The 22,319-nt window shown below is 49.4% G+C and overlaps 1 protein-coding gene across 3 annotated transcripts in view; it reads right to left on the reverse strand.

Moving 5' to 3' along the window:
• Positions 1-22,319, reverse strand: part of TNS3 (tensin 3) — a 307,051-nt gene that overhangs the window by 167,844 nt on the left and 116,888 nt on the right. The window lies entirely within an intron of this gene.

Genomic DNA, 22,319 nt, shown 5'->3' on the forward strand with positions numbered 1-22,319 from the left:
AAATTCTATGTATATTTCGGAGACCAACAATACAGATGTTTTCCTGAAATCATACCAATGCAAAGCCTAGCACCAATTCCAAAACCACAGAGATCATCGTCTCAGCCTCCCAAGACAGGGGCAGGATCTAGGGGCGTGCTCTTCAGTTCTACACCAAGGTGCCGGCAAGCTCAGCCCTGGGTCCACCTCCTCGTTGCTTTTCCTGGGCAAGCCCCTTGGCCACTCCACTTCTTTGTCTCCTGCCTTTTGAAGTGAGAATAGTAACAGACAGGGCCAGTCTCATGGAGCTGTCCAGGGATTCACTGAGGTAATTCTGTCAATGGCTTGGAACCCAGCCTGGCACCGCATGGCCACTGCCCGTGCTGGGCAGACCTGGTCAAGTGAAGTCCCGTGGTCTCCAGACCCCGCCCACCCCTGACTTCTGAGCTGCACCCCCTGCTCATCCCCTGTGCCCACAAAGCTGCAGGAGGCTCTAAACATGTTCCTCTGATCTTCTCAAAGCCCTAACCCAAAGCCTTTCACAGCTCAGACTAGACAGCTACAAAACAGGAGACTACTCTTTTGCCTAGTAGAGCAGCAAAAATAAAAATCTTGAAAACATTTTTTAAAGTTTTGGTGAAATATAAACAGATGCAAGATTTCAGAGGACAACTTGTCAGTGTGTATAAAAAGTATTTAGAATACGGCCGGGCACAGTGGCTCGCACCTGTAATCCCAGCACTTTGAGAGGCCGAGGCGGGCAGATCACTTGAAGCCAGTTCAAGACCACCCTGGCCAACATGGTGAAACCACGTCTCTACTAAAAATACAAAAATTAGCCTGCGTGGTGGCGCACACCTGTAATCCTAGCTACTCGGGAGGCTGAGGCACAGGAATCACTTGAACCTGGGAGGAGGAGGTTGCAGTGAGCCGAGATCGTGCCACTGCACTCCAGCCTGGGCAACAGAGCAAGACTCTGTCCCAAACAAATAAACAACAACAAAAAAAGTATTTAGAATACAATCCCAGAGGTAAACTGAATGCACTAAAATGAAGTCTCCAAAAAGGTAAGGAAATGATACATCAAAAACCCGTTTAGGTTAATTCATACAATCTGTACATGTAACACTCAAATTCAAGCAGCTCAGATGCAATCCTAATAGAGCCAATCCCATTGTGGGGAAACTCAGCTTAACCAGCGTCCCATTTAATTCAAAAAAGTATTCAATAAGCCAACATCTCAGGGGAGAACAGCAAGGAGTCTGATCGACCATGGTCCTGGGTCTTACATGAACCCACCAGGATCTGACTATATGTGTCCCACATCTTCACCAGACCACACATCCAAAATACAGTGACTCCCATTGCAATGCCATGCTGGAGTACACTGGCCCAGTTCCTACAAGTGGGCTGTCGCTTCAGACCCTATGTCGCGCTTATCATTTGACCGTGAAAGACTGGCATGCAACTTAACATATCAACAGCATTATATAACTCATTGGGCAAAACTATTTAACTCTCACATGACACATCATTCCAAGATTACAACCACACAAATACGTGACTGCTCACTGCCGGCACCAACGTGATGGGGTAGGAGTGTCACTGTCCCTCAGGCGGGGCCCTCACGGCAGGAGGGAAGGAGGGAAGGGTCCCAGAAGGCATGAGGACTCTGCTGTCCCTGACGGAACCCAGGGCCCATTTCCTCAGCTGCAGAGTGAGAAGGGCAGGTCAGACAGACCCACGGGATCTTCTCAATCCAATAATCTCTGAATCCAATTCAGCATTATACGCCTCGATACAGTAACTCCAATGTTCAAACCCCGAAACCATACAAATTGCAACCACTGCCAAAAAAACAAACAAAAAAAACCTTCTAAACCAATAGTTACATAATTTCTAAGGTCAAGGCCAATGGAGGAAACTGTAATCTGTGCTATCACCACAGGGAGGCCCCAGCACCTGAGCTGGTGAAAAGTCAGAAAGTGTTGAATTGCACAAAGTTGCTTACATGAAGTGTTCGGAAATGCAGGGTTCCTGTAAAGTGTCCCAGCATTGCCCAGAGACACTCCTTCCTTAACCTCTGTATTGGGAAGAGGGGCAGGAAGGAGGAATTCAGCCCGTCCCCCAACATATCCAATTTCCTATGTAAGTCTACATCCACTTAAAATCGAGGCGAGAAACCCAGCACATCTCAGGGCCACCCTCCAAGAACACAGAGAGCTCGACACCCACTCAAATCCCCAGCCCCAGACCCGCATCTGTCCACCTCATGCCTCCAGATGTGCAAACCCAGGTCTGGCCACCTCCAAGGCATGTGGTGCTCAGCAGCTTCCATAGCACAACCCTGAAGAGCACTGCACGGAGCCCAGCAGAAACCCCAGTAAGCAGACATCACCACCCCTATGTTACATGTTACGGGTTAGTAACATAGGGATGGTGATGAGGAAATGAGGATTTGGTGGGCAGACGTGTTGGAATCCCACAGTTAAGCTGCAGTAGCACCTTCTGACGCCAAAACTCTGTTCTCCTTCCATCTCCTGGCTTTCAGGTGGTCCACACCCTCTCCTGCACAGGCTGCCCCTGAATCACATGAACATCAGTGAGGATAAAAGACTCTTGCTTGGGGGAGCTGTTCTAGCCCTGTGCCAAAAAGGGCAGAGAAACTATGGCCCTTCCATCACTTCCAAGTCAGCGTCTGAGATCTCATGTGACTAAAATCCCCCTGAATCATTCAGGGGTTAAATCTGGAACCAAGTAGAGGACATGCCTATGACAGGTCCCCCTGACACACTGGGGTAGAACCCCCTCAGCTGCTTTGACTTGGACTAAAATGAGAACCAAGCCCCATACTGAACTGGAACTGCCGCCAAGAGTTTACAAAATATTGTGCTTGTCAAGAGGAGACTCAGGGATACGATGTCCCTGTAAGTCTTTATTTGAAAGTAAACAATACACCTACACTTGGGTTGCACAAATCTAAACCCTGTGTGTGCACCATAATGCATTTCATGACTGAAGGATGACTGAGAAACTAACTTGCTATAGGTTATATTAAACCTGGCTCCTGAGAAACCCGAAATCCTAACCTCATACGAGGTTTAAAAAACTCTCTCTACTTGTAGGCACCAGTCCTGCAAATCTATGTTGCAAACTCACTCTCTAGGTGTTTTTTGTTTTGTTTTGTTTTGTTTTGAGACAGAGTCTTGCTGTTGCCCAGGCTGGAGTGCAGTGGCACGATCTCAGCTCACTGCAAGCTCCACCTCCCAGGTTCCTGCCATTCTCCTGCCTCAGCCTCCCAAGTAGCTGGGACTACAGGTGCCCGCTACCATGCCCAGCTAAGTTTTTTGTATTTTTAGTAGAGGCAGGGTTCCACTCTCTAGGTGTTTTGAAAAGAGAGCTGCCCGCTCACGTCCTCAGAAGCCTTCCCGAGCTGTGGTTTCCTTGTGGACCCTATCGCCGATGTCAATCAAATCCAAGCCCTTAGTGATTAGAGTTCCCATGAGATAGAAACACAAGTTGCTTCTTTTGTTCTCTTGTTTTCCAGGGTGAAAAAACCCAGACAGCAAAGCCTCCCACCCAGCCTCTGCCCAGCCCATGCCTCCCTCACCTGTGTCCCTGTTGGCATGCTCTTATCACAGCCTTCAACACCCAAATAAGAGAAAGGGAAAAGGGAGGCCCAGGTAGAATGTGTGGTTAAGGTTAAACCTGCAAAAGGTAAGCCTGCAAAGACCGCCCTGTTCCAGGCTGCCTTTTTTTTTTTTTCTTTTTTTTTTTTGAGTCAAGCTCTCACTGTCGCCCAGGCTGGAGTGCAGTGGCGTGATCACGGCTGACTGCAGCCTCTCAGTGACTTCTCGGGCTCAGATCATCCTCCCACCTCATCCTCTCAAGCAGCTGGGACTACATGCATGTACCACCAAATACGGCTAATTTTTGTATTTTTTTTGTAGAGATGGGGGTCTCGCCATGTTGTCCAGGCTGCTCTGACGCTCAAGCAATCCACTGGCCTCGGTCTCCCAGAGTGCTGGGATCACAGGCATGAGCTTCCGTGCCCGGCCAGACTGCTCTTTAGAAGCATTTTCCTTCTACAGGTCCTGGAGCTCATCCTGGTCACATGACAAACTGGCCCCATGGGCTCAATGAGGTCACTAAACTCCCTTTCTCTTCTGGTAAAATGACAGCTGTGGATCAAACACTTGGAGGTCATCCCAGCCCTGGACTCCCTGAGTCAGTAAGTGAAAAGCGAGGAGAGGCATTCCTCAGATAAAAAATTAGATGCACTGCCTGGAGGGTCATTCTGGTTCCACATATGTTTGTTTGTTTGTTTGTTTGTTTGTCTGTTTGTTTTGAGATGGAGTTTTGCTCTGTTGCCCAGGACAGAGCACTTCCTAGTGTGTCACAGCAGTGGGTGAGAGCAGACTAAGCAGCAGGAAGGCAAAAACACCTATTTTGGGAGAAAGTAGCCCAGCCTTATGGCAAAGCACACGGGCTCCACATCAGGCAGTCTGGGTCCAAGTTAAGGGTCCACTGCTTGGCACCTGCAGCCTCAGGAAAGGTCCTCTACTCGCCTCGGCCTCATCTCCCTCCTCTTTCCAGGACTGTGCGCTCATGTCCCGACCTCACCTTGGAGTTAGCAATCCACGCAAGGCACACTAGGGCAAACCTGCTTTTCACAGTGGCCCTATGGCACATGGTCCTGCAGTGACCCTACAGTTCTCAGTCCCGCTGTGCCCTCCTGCAGGGTGCCATCCTGCAGTGCGCTATCCTAGCACACCCTAGGCTTCACCCTAAAGACCCTACCCTAAAGCCTCATCCCATCCCACAGTGCCCCACCCCACCACACGCCATTTGCCAAGACCAGCAGACAACTTTAGAACATGTGATGATGCTCGCTCTAGTATCTCTGTGAGAACCATGCTTTCCACTGTGAACTGCGGCTTCTTGCTCAGGAGGACAGGCCTGATCAGAAGGAAGACCTGAGCTTCAAAGAGTCTTTCTGCACATCTGGGAGCAGACCAAGGGAAGAGCCAAGCACATCCACCTAAAGAAGGCAGAGAAGACAGCAGGAGGCCAGGGGCCCTGGCAGAAGAAGGGGAGGCCGTGGACTGCTGGGACTGAAAGGGCCACTGGAGATTCCCTAAGGCCACTGCCAAAGCACATTTCCAGAGCAGCCATCCCTGGAGCTGCTCCCTTGGCTGTCACATCAACACCATGGCCACCACCCAGGCAGGAGTAAGCACACTCACCAGAAAGCCAGCAGCCTCCTCTGCACTCACCCATGTGGGGCATGCAGAGGGGGAGCACAGGGAGGAGGGAAGAGTGAAAGACACAGGCCCCATTCCCTCCGCAACAAAACTTCCTTGAAGTCCATGACGTCCCAGGGAGACATGGGATCCTCCCCAGGCGGGGTGGGATCCCAGCTGGTTTGATGTTCCTCTCCACAGGTGAGGATCTGGGAGCCCCCACCTGACAGGAAGGTTAATTTCGAGACAAGCTTGTAATCAATGAGAGCCCAACTCTGGTGGGAATTCGATTTTTTTTTTTTTTTTTTTTTTTTTTTTTTGAGACAGTCTCACTCTGCCACCCAGGCTGGAATGGAGTGGCACGATCTCGGCTCACTGCAACCTCTGCCTCCTGGGTTCAAGCGATTGTCCTGCTTCAGCCTCCCGAGTAGCTAGGATTATAAGCACCCACCAACACACCTGGCTAATTTTTGTATTTTTAGTAGAGACAGGGTTTCACCATGTTGGCCAGGCTGCTCTCGAACTCCTGACCTCAGGCAATCCACCCACCTCGGCTTCCAATGCTGGGATTACAGGCGTAAGCCACCGCGCCCAGCCAGAATTTGGTTCTTTTTTAACCTATGTCCCTCGACTGCTTGTTTGAACAAATCAACAGTTTCCAAAACCTCACAGTATAGTAATGAAATCTGGCATCAGACAGACCTGGGTGTGAGTTCCACACCACCTGCCAGCTGCAGAATCTTGGGCCAGGGCACTCATGAGCCTCAGTGACCCCATCTGTGGAGCGGGATAATGATGTCTCCCTTGTGAGGCTGTTCACAGAATAAAGACAAAAATGTCCAATGCCTGCCTGAGACTAACAAGCCAGCCTTGCTCACTGCAGATTGTCCCTGAGCCTTGCACTGTATGTTGCCAATGCATCCAGTTAAACTGTACAGAATCTCCATTGCCCAGGGAAGTCACTGCTCGACGTTCAGCAAGCACTGTGCGCCTGGCATGGGTGCGTATCCTGCAGGTGGAAGGCAGTCTGAAGAGTAGAGTCAGCTGCAGCAAACCAAGCCTATGTCGTGCAATTAATGCTAGTGCGGCATTTCAAATGGAGCATCCTTCACTGACGTCCCATTGCCATGGGGTGAAAGGCAGGTGCTCAGCCTGGTCCTCAGAGCCCTGGGTGAGCCAGCCTATGCCTCCTCGTGTGCCTCCCTCACTCCCTGTCCCTACCTTACCTGCTGTGCTTCCTCCTGCCCCAGGTTCTTTGCACATACCACACAGTTTAGAATGCTCCTCATTCATGTATCCCAGCTTTACCTGGTTAACTCCTGTGATTTCTCAAGCACTTGGCTCAGATGGCAACTTCCAGCAAAGCATAATCTGATCTCCCTACCCGACCTGAGTCACATGTTCCTTTCTACTTTGGTGTCCTTTCTGTTTTGTTTTTGTTTGTTTGTTTGTTTGTTTGTTTGTTTGTTTGAGACAGGGTCTCACTCTGTTGCCCAGGCTGGGGTGCGCTGGGGTGATCTTGGCTCACTGCAACCTCCATCTGCCGGGTTCAAGTGATTCTCCTGCCTCAACCTCCGGTAGTGGGGATTACAGGCACCCGCCACCACACCCAGCTAATTTTTGTATTTTTAGTAGAGATGGGGTTTCACCATGTTGGCCAGGCTGGTCTTGAACTCCTGACCTCAGGTGATCTGCCCCTCGGCCTCCCAAAGTGTTGGGATTACAGGCGTGAGCCACCACGCCCAGCCCTGGTCTATTTTACTGTGCCGACCACAACTGCAAGAAAACAACCAACCGTGAATTCTCGTCTGAGCTCTACAGCCCCCTCCCATGCGGATCCAGCAGAGGCACTGGCAGTCTAGCTCCCAGAGGTATCTCTAGCCTCTGGGGCCGCACTCTGCACACAATAGCCACCCAGCACAGCAGTCTGTAGAATGAAGAAAGGAAGAAACGAACCACTAATCCCAAAGTGGCTGTGGAGTCATATGGCCATCTGAAGAGGCATGAGGATGCTGTTATTAGATTTCAATAACAGACAGCTAGTTAGCTTTAGTTTTGGGTTAACAAAAATAAATGTACCCATTGACTTTAACAGGCTTATCTAAAAGAAGAATAGGATGAAAAGCAGTGACATCTGCTCCTTCCCAAGGTTATAACATGGAATAACTGGGGCCTATTTAGGAAGACAGTGCCCACAGAATAGCACTGTGGTTAAGCATCAGCTTGACAGCTCGGTAAAAGCTAACAGTGTGACTTGGATACACATGACTATAAACTGTGGATTTTTCTCACCCACTGAGCTGAACTTAGTATCCTGTGCCTACTCAAGTACTGAAAACGGTAATACATATTTTTTAAGTGTTTTCTCACGTAATTCCCCAAGACTACCCTTTAAGAAGCAGTCCCCTTAGCATCTCTGCCTCCCTAAGACCCAAACCCTGGAGCAGAGGTGACCATCCCTCTTCCCAGGGGGGCTCTGACCACTGGCAGAAAGCAGGTCTCCACTATCTGCCAGGCCTCTAGCTACAGCCCAGGCTGGCCAAAGAAGCAGTGACTAGCACTGGCCCTCACTCCTGCTTACCCAGGGGCCAATATGGGTGCAGGGCAGTGCCAGGATCCTTGAGCCAGGGTAGGTTAAACATGGCACCCCGTTCCCTGCCTCTCCTTGTCCTCACTGGCTTTTGGTGAAGAGGAAAGAAAAGAAGCCCTTGGCAGGGCATGGTGGCTCACACCTGTAATCCCAGCACTTTGGGAGGCCAAGGCAGGGGATCACAAGGTCAGGAGTTCAAGACCAGCCTGGCCAACGTGGTGAAACCCCGTCTCTACTAAAAATACAAAAATTAGCCAGGTGTGGTGGCAGGTGCCTGTAAACCCAGCTACTTGGGTGACTGAGGCAGGAGGATTGTTTGAACCCGGGAGGTGGAGGTTGCAGTGAGCCGAGATCATGCCATTGCACTCCAGCCTGAGACGCTGTCTAAAAAATAAGAAAAAGCAGCCCTTTTATGGACATCATGTTAGGAATCCCAGCAAGGCCTAAGCCTGCAGAGAGAATATCAGCTCCCCTGGGTGTCCCCAGGGCCTGTGCGCTGCTCCAGCAGCCTGACCAGCCCTGAAAACTAGCAGTGTAAACAGCTCTGTAAAAAGAAACAAAAGGCCAGGCACAGTGGCTCACGTCTGTAATCCCAGCCCTTTGGGAGGTGGAGGCAAATGGATCACTTGAGGCCAGGAGTTCGAGACCAACCTGGCCAACATGGTGAAATCCTGTCTCTACTAAAAATACAAAAAATTAGCCGGGCGTGGTGGTATGTGGCTGTAGTCCCAGGTACTCCGGAGGCTAAGGCAGGAAAATCGCTCAAACCCAGGAGGTGGAGATTGCAGTGAGCCGAGATGGTGCCACCGCACTCCAGCCTGGGCAACAGAGCGAGACTCCATCTCCAATAAATAAATAAATCAAAAGAAACAAAAGCCATGGATAAATCTGCAAGGAAGCAGGACTATGAAGGGCCCGGTGATGAGAGACACAGATCACAGCTGCCGGGCCATGTGTGAGGTGGGGACAATTAAACAGGTTGGGCTGAGACACCTCTGCATATTCTGTTTTTGTTTCACCAAGCAAATGGAGAAGAAATAAATGTAAAATCTTTTTCAAAGGCAACAACCTGAACAACATTCAGTTGGCAAATTTCAAGGCATTTATTTGTTCATCCTTCATTGATTCCTCCACCACCCAGCACATACGACTTGGGGGTTCAGCGCACACTCTTTGGAATACTAATGCCTGGGTAGGCAGCCAGCTCTACTGCTCGAGTAAGCCGTCTGATCTTGGGAATTTACTTGCCCTCTGTGTGACTCAGTTTCCTCATCTGGAAAAGGGAGACAGAAACAGCATTCTTGGAAGGATTAAATAAGGAAACATAAACATAGGGCTTAGAACAGTGCCTGGCCATTAATAAGTGCCAAAGAAATATTAGCTACTTATTCCATCATCTTATTTCTGTGTCAGGCCTGTGTGAGGCCCTGGAAATGCACTTTATCCACAAGTTATTGGGATCCCCCTTAGATCACAAAACCAGCTGTGACCACAGTGCCCATTTAACAGTAGGAGAAACAATGCTCAGAGAGGGCAAGTGATTTTCCCAAAGCCACACAGTTAATAAGACATTTTTTTCCCTTCCAGAACAAGAATACCAGGAACCAATTAATTATCAGGATTGACCAACTTGATTTCCTGCTTAATGCTTTTAAACATAAGCAGCAATCGTTAAGAACTGCCGGAGAAAGTACACCCCATGGAGGGTGGGAAACTAAAATAAAGTCATCTTGTCATTTTACCTTCATGTTCAACTATGAGAAACAACAGACTAAGATTGTATCTCTATTTATTTGTAACCAAATAGTCACAGGATCCTGCCTCCCTGGCCAGTAGCTCAGGCTGGTTTGGAACCATATGGAAGGAGGCAGCTCAGGAAGACTGGCAGCAGGGAGAGGTAAGCAACACTCAGGGAGGACACAGAGATGTCAGCATTTCCAAAGAAGTCAGAAGCTCCCCTTTCCTCTTCTCACAAATAAGTTTCCCAAGAAGGGGCAGATGGGGTGGACGGTTCTTAGGACACAAGGTCCCACCGAACATCTGCAGCATTGAAGTGAAAGGGGAAAAATGACTTGGAAATGCCCCTTCACTGCAAAGCAGCCAGTACCAGAGGCCACAGAGGAGGGTGGCCAAGGACAGACAAAGTGCCCAGTGCCAGCCCAGCCGAGAGGCGGCACGTGGGGAGTTGGGAACTTACTGTGCTGGGCCTGGGCAGGGACCACCGGCCAGGGCTGCTTTTCCCTTCCAGAAACAGCTCCTCCTACGTTTCGCTCCTTCCCCTGCTTTAGTCAAGCACACCCCTCTTCGTGTTAATGTCTCGGCAGCTCTGGGCATAAAGGAGGCAGCTGGAATAGCTCACCAGGTGGGAGTGTGGGAGTCCCCAGAACCACAGCCAGGAGCAGCTGGCAGGTGTGCCCGGCCCCACGGTGAGCACGCAGGCACGGAGCTCACAGGACAATGTCCGCCCGGGGCTGAGGGCCAGCCTGCCAAGGGCCTGAGGGACAGGAACAAGAACAGCGCTCTCCAGGAGAGCCTTCTGACCAGGAAGCTGAGTGGCTGTGCCTTTCTGGGTACTAGCCACTAGGGAGAACCGCCTCTCAAAAGTTCCCCCAGGAAAAACAAAACCTACTTCGAGTTGCTGGGAGGGCAGGTTACTCACCTCTGTATCCCAGGTAACAGATGCCTGATGCCCACTGGCCTTCCTCCCTCCCTCATTCCTTCCTCTCCTCCAACCCCATTCTCTCCTTTACCACTTCCTTCCTTAGTTCATTTTTGCTCCACTTCATTCCAAATAGAATTTGAGATGACTCATCGAATGAATTCAACATAATTAAATAAAATTTTTAAAATAAAAACCAAACCAATAAACAAGCACAAAAACAGGGTAAAGACAAGAGTGGCCGGGCCAGAGAGAAGGAAAGGTATGCAGCGAAACCTCAGTTATGGGAATGAGGCACCAGACGGTTCTGAGTTACAAAACGGGAGATGGAGGCCGGATACACAGCAGATCTTGGTGACACAGAGTCCCGGACCTGCCCGAGGCGGGTTTATTTCCTCACTTAGCACTCAGAGCTAAGAGGAAGGGTGGCCAGCACGGGCCACATCGTGTCCTCAGCTGTTAGACTCACCCAGGCAGCTGTTTAAACTGATCTCACTGATCTCATGACTACATGGTCAGTCACGTCCCTTTAACTGACAGGGAGATTTGTGTGTGCTTTTTTGTAACATCTTACATGCACTTACATTCTTTTATTTTTATCAGTTATTTCATAACAAAAACATTTCTTCACATAGAAAAGTGGACCAAGGGAGGGGAGGTGGAGAGGGCCTCATTGGGCCCCCAGCATAACCCTATCAGTGGGCAGGGTGTTCTGGGGGCGCCCGTTCCACTGGAAACCACGTGGTGTCTCCTTCCAGGCTGAACACAAACGGGGGGCCCCAGTTTATGACTAGCCAGGGGTGCACTGCTCAGACCAGGCTCAGCTCCACAGGGCAGCCTGCGCTTCCTGCCACCTGCCCACCATTTGGCAGGGGCAGACACAGCAGTGACGGCAGGGGGTCAAAATAGGACCACCTGTCCCTTTACTGGCCACAGTCATCAGACCCAGAGACACTCAACAGGACTTTAACTCCTCCGCGCATTGGTTTCCACCTCTGTGAAACAAGCTGACAACACCACCAGCCTCCCAGGATCTCTGTGGGGACTAAGAAGATGCCTCAAGGCACCAAGCCCAAGCCAGCAGCACTCATCATCAGCCCTGGGGGAGAGAGGAGGGTTGCATGTGTTGTTTCCAGTCCAACTCCCGCATTTTACAATGGAGGAAAGGCCACGGGGAGGGGCTGCTCTGGGGGGCAACAGCTGGGCAGGGTGTGGCACCCTAAGGACAGGCCAGTTTATTCCTTACTTCATGGTGACAGAAAACAGGCCGAGCCCTAGAGAGCCAGCTCTCTCAAAGTACCCCCAATGGGAGTGTCCTCAACTGCAGGCAGCGGCCAGCCAGGCAGAGCCAGGCAGGGGGCTCCCATCCATAGGCGAGCAAGTCAGCAAGGGCGGCCTGGGAGGGAAGTGCCTTCTCTAGAAGGTGACAACATTGTTAATGAGCCCGTGTTAATGTCAGTCATCTCGGGAGTCTGAAAGTGCCCTGCAGCAGGTGGGAGGGGTTATGTATGCTGAGTCCACTCTGGAGTGTGCCCTGCAGAGCTGCGTTCTGTCCTGTTAGACGTCCCACCCAAGCTCACACAGATCCCCCTGCAGAGAGCCTGGAAACCAGCCCCACAGGGCACAGCACAGGCATCCCACCGACAGCCCCACCAAACCCCCAGCATACAGACACCTGGTCCTGTCCACATGGGACGTCGGGGGTGCTGAGAGGGGCAAGACCCACAGATGCTGGCCACCATGGGCCACAGAGATAGGTCTCTGGCCCTGCAGCCAGCTGGTTCCATACAATAGCTCAATGTTTGCAAGGCTGAGGGAAGGGCCTAATTCACCCACCCCAGCCTGGCCAACTCTGATGGGCAAAGGGGCTGCCCAGAGAATGCTGAGAGGATCACCCCAATTCAGACCAGGACCATACCTGCCTCCACACCCAGAAGGGCACAGTAGGGCTTTTGCTTTAGAATGAAGAGCTAATGAACTGCACTGACACTGACAGAGCAGCCTTAACCTGGAGTTTATCCCGCAATAATCAGATTCATATGGATAACCCCGGAAACAACAAGCAGAGAGGGCTCTGAGCAGCCCTGCTTCCCTTTCATATCCACGAATGCGAACAAGTATTTGCAGGAGGGCTAGCCCATTTCAGGCAGCGCAGGGAGAATGCAGGTGTGACAGAGGGCAAAGACCAGGATGGACTGAAAACTGAATGGATGAGAATCCTGTCCTGGAGGTGCTGGATAAGTACACATTTAAGACCCCATAAAGGAGAGAGAAGGCAGTGCCAGAGGTGGCGGCGATGGGCACCTGAGAGAAGGAGAGCTCGTCTCCAGCTCTAGAAACCACGGCCACTTTGCAGATCCATCAGGGCAGCTCTTGGGATAGGCCAGGATGGCTAGAAAGCATCTGATACGAAGTGGGCGCCTGGGGCAGAGGTGGGGCAGGAGGAGCAAATTCCTTCAGAAGACAGAGTCTGGGCAGAGAAATGGAGGCACACTGCGTGTGGTGGGTGGGGCAGCCAGGAGTGACACACGCCATGCTCACAGGATGCATGAGAAAGAGGCTCAAGCCCGGGCTCAAGGAGCCCAAATGCCAGGTGATGAATCCATGACGATGAAAGGTGTCAGAAGTTTCTGCATAGGGGAGTGACACAATCTCAATCGTTTTTAACAAGGTTTAGTGGTAGTAGCAGCAGCAAGATTAATGTAAGGGGAACACTGGGCAGTGGACGAGATAGGTGGAAATGTCAGGCCCAAGAGCAGACAGCTGCTGACCTGGACCTCATCTGTTAGTGGCATCAGGAGTGGCTCCAGCAGGCTCCAGGAGCCCAGGGTGCACTTCCCAGACATCAGGTCGCAGGTTGAAATCAGCAATGGGGGGAGTATTTATACCAAAGAAATCAGCAAACACTGCCGACCGAGCTTTTACCTGGAAAACCTCTATTAAACATTCACCAGCAACCCCCTGATATTCGTCCTCTAGAAGCCTCAGATTCCCCACCTGGGGAATGGGGGTGGAAATGGCACATAATGCAGAGTTCTAGGAAGATGAAGTAAGGTAAGCATGCAAAGTGCTTAATACTGTGCCTGGAACACCACACATGCTCAACACGTGCCAGCTTTTACTAGTATATTACATTATTACTATTGGGGCAATCAACGGAGGCCAGGAGGGCATCCATTCAGGATGTGAGGAGAAGGAAGACAAGGCCAACAGAACCAGGTCCCCTGAAGCTGAGGAGGTAAATGATGCTGAGACAGCAACAGGGAACGCTCAAGGACCAGCACGTACAGGTACAGGCCCGGCAAGCACACACACAACACAGCCCACGAGACATTCGCTGCGCCACACCTGCTGCTCACCTCAGCCAACCCCCTCCACATCTGGAGCTCCAAGAGTGAGAACCAGCTGGGTAACAACAGGTCCCCATTCCTTAAGGACGCTTTCAGCTCTTCCTCCTCGAGTGTTTCTCAGCCCTTTCGAAGGTTATGAGTATTAGTGAATGACATTAACAAGACTGTCTTCCAAGGACTCCCATTGTGTAGGACAATTCAGTATCATACTAACTTTCTCCCTACCTTACCCCTTTCTTTTAAGAAAATGACAATCTCTCTTTATAAATGTCTTTTAAAATATTCAATGTGGGCTCAATTCTTCCCATATCATTCTCCCTGGAGGTGTGCTGGTAAAGGGGAGGGGAGGGGAGGGGAGGGGAGGAGAGGGAAGGGGAAGGGAGGGGAGGGGAGGGGAGGGGAGAGGCGACCACCTCGATGTATCCTCTGTCCATTCCTGTGGTGTAAATACTCCCACCATGGTTCATTCTAAGCTAGCTGGGTAATTCCCCTGAAGATGGAGTGGGGATGTGTGAGTGATCTCACTCAATTCCTCACTAAAATGTTCTCTTTTTACAGGTGTGGAAATGATGTCCTTGATATCTAATTGACCTGTCCAAGGTCATCTGGTTAGTCAGCAGAAGCCACATATGGCCAGGATCAGTGCTCTAGGCCAGGGCCTACAGCTCCTCCCCACTTCCACACACATGTCATGGATAGGCAACCTATCTCAGAGACAGGCCCTTCTCACTCCAGATAGCTTCAACAGCCTCCAAGAGGCCACTCCTCCTAATCACTCTCCCTTCCATCTTCCCACTTTCTCCACTAAATTAACTTCATTACCACTTCTGAAACCCAAGCTATCAAAAACCCATCACCACCATGGTTTCCTGCCACTCAAGCACCTAGAATGCTCCCTATTTCTATAGAGCTCCAAGTCAGTCCCCTCCAACCACTACACACTATGGTGCCCTCCATCCATCTACCACCACTCATCCTTTCTGCAGAGACAGAGTGTATTACAGTTGAAGGACCATGGGAAAGGACTTGGAGGCAGGGAGCCTGACTCAAATCCTAGCTCTGCCCTACAGACAGGTTACTCTGGGTAGTCAGTGAGCCCTGTCGCCTCAGTGTCCTCATCTGTAAAAACAGGGACAATAACAGGGACAATGACAGGGACCCAGCACTGTCCTGAGGTGCACCCTGCACTTGCTCCTAGCAGCTCACAAGCAGAAGCTTGAGCCTATCAGGAGACTCTGGGAAGAGGACATGGTCTGAGGCACCAAAAAAAGGAAGTATATCTGCTCAGGTCAATCCTAAAACCTATTGAGACAGTATGTCTCATGCCAAAATAATGTCAATATGCCACATACATGACGTTTACACTACACAGAAACATGGGTGATCTTACTCAATTTCTTACAGGTGAGGAAATAATGTCCTTGGTATCTAACTGACCCGTTCAAGGTCATCTAGTTAGTCAGCTCAGGCCACGTCTGCCCAGGATCAGTGCTCTAGGCCAGGGCCCACTGCTCCTCCCAACTCCCACACACACGCCATGGGACAGTCACCTGGGGCTCTGCCAAAGGGCAGCTTCACTAGCTGAGCACAGAGCATCCATTTCCCTTTTAAACATGGGGACAGATGTGTCCTCTAACCTCTGAGGCTTCCATCTGGAAGTGCCTCATGAGTCAGTGGCTCACGTTTAGAACAGCTGTGCCTCCTGGATGCCCCAACCTTTTTTCTCCCTCATTTCTATCTCAGAGAGATTAGATGTCCTGTACAAATTGGATCTGAAAATGATAATAAAATAAAATGTAATATAAAACAAGATGAAATAAGATCAGTCTGCGCTGGGATGAGCTGTGAAAAACAGGGCTGCTCAAGCCACCTCCTGTGAGCACAAGCCAACCACAGACGAAGCCTTCTGCATGAGGAACAAGCAGTCCCCCCATCCCTTCCCGCAGGTGCAGGCTTGCAGCTCGGGAGTCAGACCCCAGGCATGCAGGTCCCAGGCCATCTGAGGAGCCTGTGTAGACCCCTGTGGCTGAAGAGCAGGGCCTCACTGCCCTTGAGAGGCTAGCTCTGAGAACCAGCTTTTTAAATAACAAGTACCACCTACTTTCATTCTTATGATAAAAGTTACTTGGTTATACAAAATTCAGAAAGTAGACATATACAAAAAGAAGCAGACAGAATCAGCCTCTCTCTCCCTCCCATACCCCAAGATAACCAACTTTAGCCAGATAGGATGGACCCCTAAGTAAGTATGGGCGACTTTCTTCCGCCCATACTTATTTAAAAGCCAAAATGGTGCTTTATGTCCATATCACTATATTTTCTTCTGCACTGCAATTTTTAACAGTGGCATAGTACCCAATTATCCAGATGGAACATAATCCCCCTTTAACAGCAGGTTTTTTGGTCTCAAATTTCCCATTCTTATGAATGATGCTATGAGAAACATTCTATAGTTTAAAATGTTAACATCCTTAGTGGTTGCCTCGGGATAAACACCCAGAGACGCCATGTGCTTTGGGGTCCACATCACTAGGACTTCCTCTAGAAAGTGCTGTGACTTCCAGGACCACATGCATCATCCCAGAGAAGAGGAAACATACAAAACATGAAACCCATTCCATCTTTTTCTATTTAAGCATATTTTATCCCCTTTCCAAAAAAGAAACTATCTTGTCAAAGGTAAAGGGACTTGAAGTGTCTGGATAGTTATGAAACCAGTGTCCCAGAGAACACAGCAGAGGAGAAAACGGCACCTCCAACCCTCTCTGCAAGCACCTTCACCCCCTCCCAGGTCAGTCTCAGGCCCCAAGTGGACTATGCCACTGGAGTGTCCTAGAATGTAAATTCCCCCACAAGAGAACCATGGCAGGCCTCCACATCCCCACACAGGGCCCAGTGCCTGGTGCATCAGAGGTCCCCAGGACATAAATATTTATAAACTGATTGATTAATGAAGGAAGGGCAGGGCAGTGGAAGAGAGGACTCATCTGTTCCATAATCAAGACCATAACTTCAAGTTTATGATTTATTACCCACCATATCTGGCAAAGGTAGCACCGTCCTCCTCCCCACTGGAGACTGACAAAATGCCTGGTACCATCTGTTAATGGATGAAATGCATTCCCACAAACATCCATATGTTGAAGTTCTAGTGCCCAGGACCTCAGAGGGTGACAGTTTGGAAACAGGATCTTTAAAGAAGTGATTAAGTTAAAATGACACCATTACGGTGGCCCTAATCCAGTATGAGTGGTGTCTTTTTAAAAAGAGGAGATTATCCTGGCTAACACGGTGAAACCTCGTCTCTACTAAAAATACAAAAAAATTAGCCATGCATGGTGGCGGGCGCCTGTAGTCCCAGCTACTCGGGAGGCTGAGGCAGGAGAATGGCATGAACCCGGGAGGCAGAGCTTGCAGTGAGCCGAGATCGCACCACAGCACTCCAGCCCGGGCGACAGAGTGAGACTCCGTCTCAAAACCAAAAAAAAAAGAAGAGGAGATTAGGACACAGACACACATAGAGGGGCAGCCATGTGAGGACACAGGGAGAAAACGGCCGCCTACAAGCCAATGAGAAAGCCCTCAGGAGAATCCCACCCTGCAGACACCCTCATCTCAGCCTTCCAGCCTCCAGGACTGAGGGTGATAACTTAGCCCATTGCTGCAGCTGCCCCGCACGGTGGTGCTTTGTCTTGGCAGCCTAAGCTGACTAAGACGCCATCTGAAAGCTCTGAGATGCCTGGTGGGTGTTAGGGAAATGCTGCTGCCAGGAGCAACCTTCAGCTCCCAGGATGAGCAGGTGGCCTGGAGACGCTCACCTGCCGCCCTGCGCTCCCCTCACTTCACCCTCTCCCGGCAGGAAGCCAGGCTGACTGTGAACAGCAGCAATAAAGCAAGGAGTGGCATAAGGTGTGGGGCCAGAATGGCCCCTAGCCACACGTGGAAACGTTGCCTCCTCCTCCTGAATGTGTTAAATAAAAGGGAGAGGCTGTGGGGAAAACAGTCCAGTAAGTCAAACTGGTTAATGTAACTAGGAAGATTGGACAATTTCATGGACATGCCAAAATATTGAAGGAGGAGGAACAGCAGGAGCATCAAGACACAAGATATCCAACTACTTTCAGCTCTTCCTCCACCTAGTAACTTCCAATAAAGCTGAAGGAGGATGTGCTCTAAACCAGAGAGGTTTTATGTGCATCATATAACTTAACATTACAGATCTATAGATCCCGCCATGAGAAAATAAGTTTATTGAGCAATTAACTTCAACATTTATTTTCCAGCTGTTAGAATGTGTCCAGTCTCACTGACAATGCTGGAGTTGGAAAAAAACGGGAAAGAGCATATTCCCGCCTTTGGGAAGCTTACGGTGAGATGAGGGGACACAGGCAGGTGTAAACGTAAGACAGTGAGCCCTGCATTAAGTGCTGTATGTCGAGAAATGAGTACATTGGAAGCTGAACCAGGCTGAGCAAAGCCACATTCACGTGTGAGTCTTTTCTGCTTACTGGTTAGAATGAAACTGCATCTTGCCCTCCAAGAACCACATAAATGAGGTCACTCCAAAACCACCTCTACAGGCTTCCCACCAACCGTGGATCTGCTGTCTCCCTGTTCGTTCCGTGAGACAATATAGAATGCATGGCCTGAGCCAGCTGGCTGGGCTCCACAATGGAGCACTAGAGAATTGGCTGTCCCCGCTCCCACTGAGGGGCTCAGTCAGCCACGACTCTAGCAGTGCAGAAGTAGGAACTAGATGAAGACCGAAGGGGCCCAGGGCCTTCCTCACCAACCCTGTCCAGGAACATCATTATTACTACTGAGGAGCCGGGCACTGCATGCCCACTGCATGCCTGGAGCCAGCAGGCTGGGCTCTGCAGTCCCGCACTGTGTTTCTTCTGTCAACTCAAAAGCTGACCAAATGACCACTGTGTCTGCTCCCAACCCTGCAAATGCCAGTTGTACCAGTTATTGTAATTGCAGAGTTTAATAAAATACTGCAGAAATCAATGAAATGTGAGCAAAAAAGGATTTGTTACTGCTGCAAACACTGAGGTTTTTGAGAGCCTTGCGTGAGGCAGTCAGTAAAACTCATCAAGTTTCTGTAGGGCAGCTGGGGCAGAGTCCAGAGGATTTCTATGCTCCGATTATTCCTAAGTATCTTTAAGCTTTCTTACACTCTGAGGAACCTCAAATGGGAAATTTCAATGACTCACTGTAGATGTACACTATGTAAAAACAGGACAGGGAACCCCAGATCCTGGAGAGAACTCAAAGACAGGGTGCGATGGTACGTCAAAGACAGGTGGCTACTTTTACCAGTTTTCAGACACAATGGAATGCTAAAGTGAAAGGTTCAGGATTCCGCAAGTTAACTGATACTTCAGTTCAATAATCACTTATAAATTCTGATCCCTTTAAATGACAGATTCTTCCTGGATGTGAAGCCAAATGCATAGTAAGTGACATGCAAGCAGCAATGATCCTCCTCGTTGCCCCTGTATTAATACCAGTAACGATCATTGTCACAGCAAGTTATTCCACATCCACTCTATTCCTGACATAATGCAACATGATTTGCTTGTATTCTCTCTCCATCCTTGTAGCAGCCTGCTGTGCAAGGAACCCTTATCATCCCTACTTTCAAACAGGCATAAGCCACTGCGCCTGGCTGAGGTTATGTGTTGATCAGTTTGTGAAAATACTGTGACTACAGCTCACAGGACCCTAACCCTTTATTTCTCCTAGAGACAGAAGCTCAGTGTTGGCTAAATCAGTGTTTGCAGCAACTTTATCGAACATGACTACCACCAATAATGAGAATCTACTGTAATTGATTAGGTATTGACTAGGGTTCCACAGTAAGACAGCCCCATTGTCAGGTTGTCACTTCATCTAGTTCAAACCCAGGACCAGGCTTGGCCACCTGAGGCCATTTGCAGCAAGAGGAGTGCTAGGACACAGGCCAGGTCTGTCGTAGCTTTCACCCCACCACGAGGGACCATCGACTTTCCTACCTCCCTAGAACTCCACAGCCAAGACTAGTTAGCCCTCTGCCCTGATTCCTCCCCGCTGTGCCTCTCTTCTCCCTGCCTCTCCGGTTTGTAAGCAAATTGCCTATCATAGGTTCACAGAAGGCAGCCAGAAAGTGGGCTGGGATCTGTTCTCTCAGATAGTAAAGCTCAGGGAAAGAATCATTAAGTGAAAACCTGACAATGAGGCTGTCCTACAATGGACCCTAATCAATGCCTAATCAATTACAGTTGATTTTCATTATTGGCGGTAGTTGTGTTCTATAAAGTCGCTGCAAACACTGATTTGACCAACACTGAGCTTCCGTCTCTAGGAGAAATACAGGGTTAGGGTCCTGTGAGCTCTAGTCACAGCATTTTCACCAACCAATTCAAGGCGTAACCTTGGCCGGGTGCAGTGGCTCACACCTGTAATCTCAGCACTTTGAGAGGCCTAGGCGGGTGGATCACCTGAGGTCAGGAGTTCGAGACCAGCCTGGCCAATGTGGTGAAACCCCGTCTCTACTAAAAATGTAAAAATTGTCGGGAGTGGTTGTGCATGCCTGTAATCCCAGTTACTCAGGAGGCTGGGGCATGAGAATCGCTTGAACGCGGGAGGCAGAGGTTGCAGTGAACCGAGATCATGCCACAGCACTCCGGCCTGGGTGACAAAGAGAGACCCTAATTTAATAAATACTGTGGATTCATTAACATGAAACTCTCAGCCATTGGTGCTGTAACTCACACCTGAAGGAAGGACTGTCTAACACATGCACTTTCTCCACCAGGCACAGGACAGTCGTCTTGTGCTTAGGGACACTGGACATCACATCAGCACTGCACTTGCATTTTAAACAGCATAATCAACAACAGAAGCATAAAAATGGGGGAAATGTGGCACTAAATAGACTGTGGAAAGGATGCCTGTCTGCAGTATGAGTTGAAACAAGGAAGAGCTTTGCTTTGCTCAGTGTCAGACGGGAACATGCAGGTGGGCAACCCGAATTTTGAGTCTTTTTGTTCATGTCTTCAAATGACCACAAAATTGTCCTTGGTATTGATTTTGGTGTTACAAATAAATTGTATCCAGGCGGCTAATTTGCAAATATGGAATCCACAAGTAATGAAAATCAACTATAATTTAATCTTCAAATTTGTAGATTTAAAATTGCTAGAAACTTGCCAGTTTCTAATTCTAATGCGCCCACTTAATACACCTGTTACTCTAACATTATTAAAAGGGCCATAATCACAGCCTAGTCCACCCGTAATTTTTATCTGCCTGACTCTACTTCTTCATCCCTAGGATGCCTCATGCTGCTACAGAAAGCAAAGCCTTGGAGGAATCCTTCCTCCTGACAAGGAAGCTCCAGGGTGGCAAGTCAGGCTGTGGATGCCTTCTTCTAAAGATGTGCACTTCTTTTCCAGATTTATGTTCCCTACCTGAGGACCTCTATTGATATGGCAATGCCTTGCCTTGAGAAGCTTACAGCGTTTTCTAGGCAAACACATTGAGGACTCTGGCATCAGAATATTTTCTGGAGCACGTACGACAGAAGCCAATAGTCATTTGCCCGGGATGGAAAGGAGAAAGGCATCAGAGAATGCAAGTTTCTCAGGTGGAAGGAAATCATAAACATCAGGTCACCCAAACCCCAGAGGCTGCCGAGTTCTCAGTAACCCTATGCCCCGAGCACCCTCAACACCCCCAGGATTGCTCAAGGTGGCCCCGGGTAGCAGCCCCACCCCAGCAAGTCATCTCCTAGAACAGGCTGAACAAACTTCAGTTTGCATCAGAACCACCAGGAGGGTATATTAGGAGAGAGACTTAGGGACCCTATCCCAGAATTTCTGATTCAACAGGTCTGAGTGGGCACAAAGAGTTTGTATTTCTAAGTTCCCAGGTTTATGCTGATGCTGCTGGTCTTAGATGACACTCTGAGATCCACTGACCTAAAATATTTGTGCATCAGTGTGGTTTATACTAACGACCTTGTCACCACGTGCAACGCGGGCTTCATTACTGCATCCTCTGCCATCATTTGCACTCAGTCTCCCAATCACCCTAAGAAGGAACACTGCAACATAACTTCCAGCCACTACTTAAATGGCACCAATGATGGGGAGCTCAGGACCTCATACAAGTCCAAGTCCATGTTTAACTCCCCTAATATTCCAAAGTGCTTCGCTCTCTTGAATCACAATCTGTGCTCACTGGATGCCTGCGCCTTGGCCCTATTTCCTTCCATGCACAAAACCTATCAAGGCTGATCTCCCTGGTGAGTGAGTTGTATGATTTTCCCAGGGGAAAAAAAGTAAAAATGTACCTGGCTAGCGTGAAACAACCCTTTATTCAGAATGATTTCTTTAGAGGCTTTATGAAGCAAGTGTTACTATTTTACAAAGCAGCCTGTGAACTCTGTGCCATGTGTTGACAAACTCAGTGGGTTTTCAGCGAAACATTTCATCAAATAAGACACACTGTAG

This window comes from Gorilla gorilla, chromosome 6 (assembly GCF_029281585.2).
Source record: "Gorilla gorilla gorilla isolate KB3781 chromosome 6, NHGRI_mGorGor1-v2.1_pri, whole genome shotgun sequence".
In the NCBI taxonomy this organism is placed as follows: domain Eukaryota; kingdom Metazoa; phylum Chordata; class Mammalia; order Primates; family Hominidae; genus Gorilla; species Gorilla gorilla.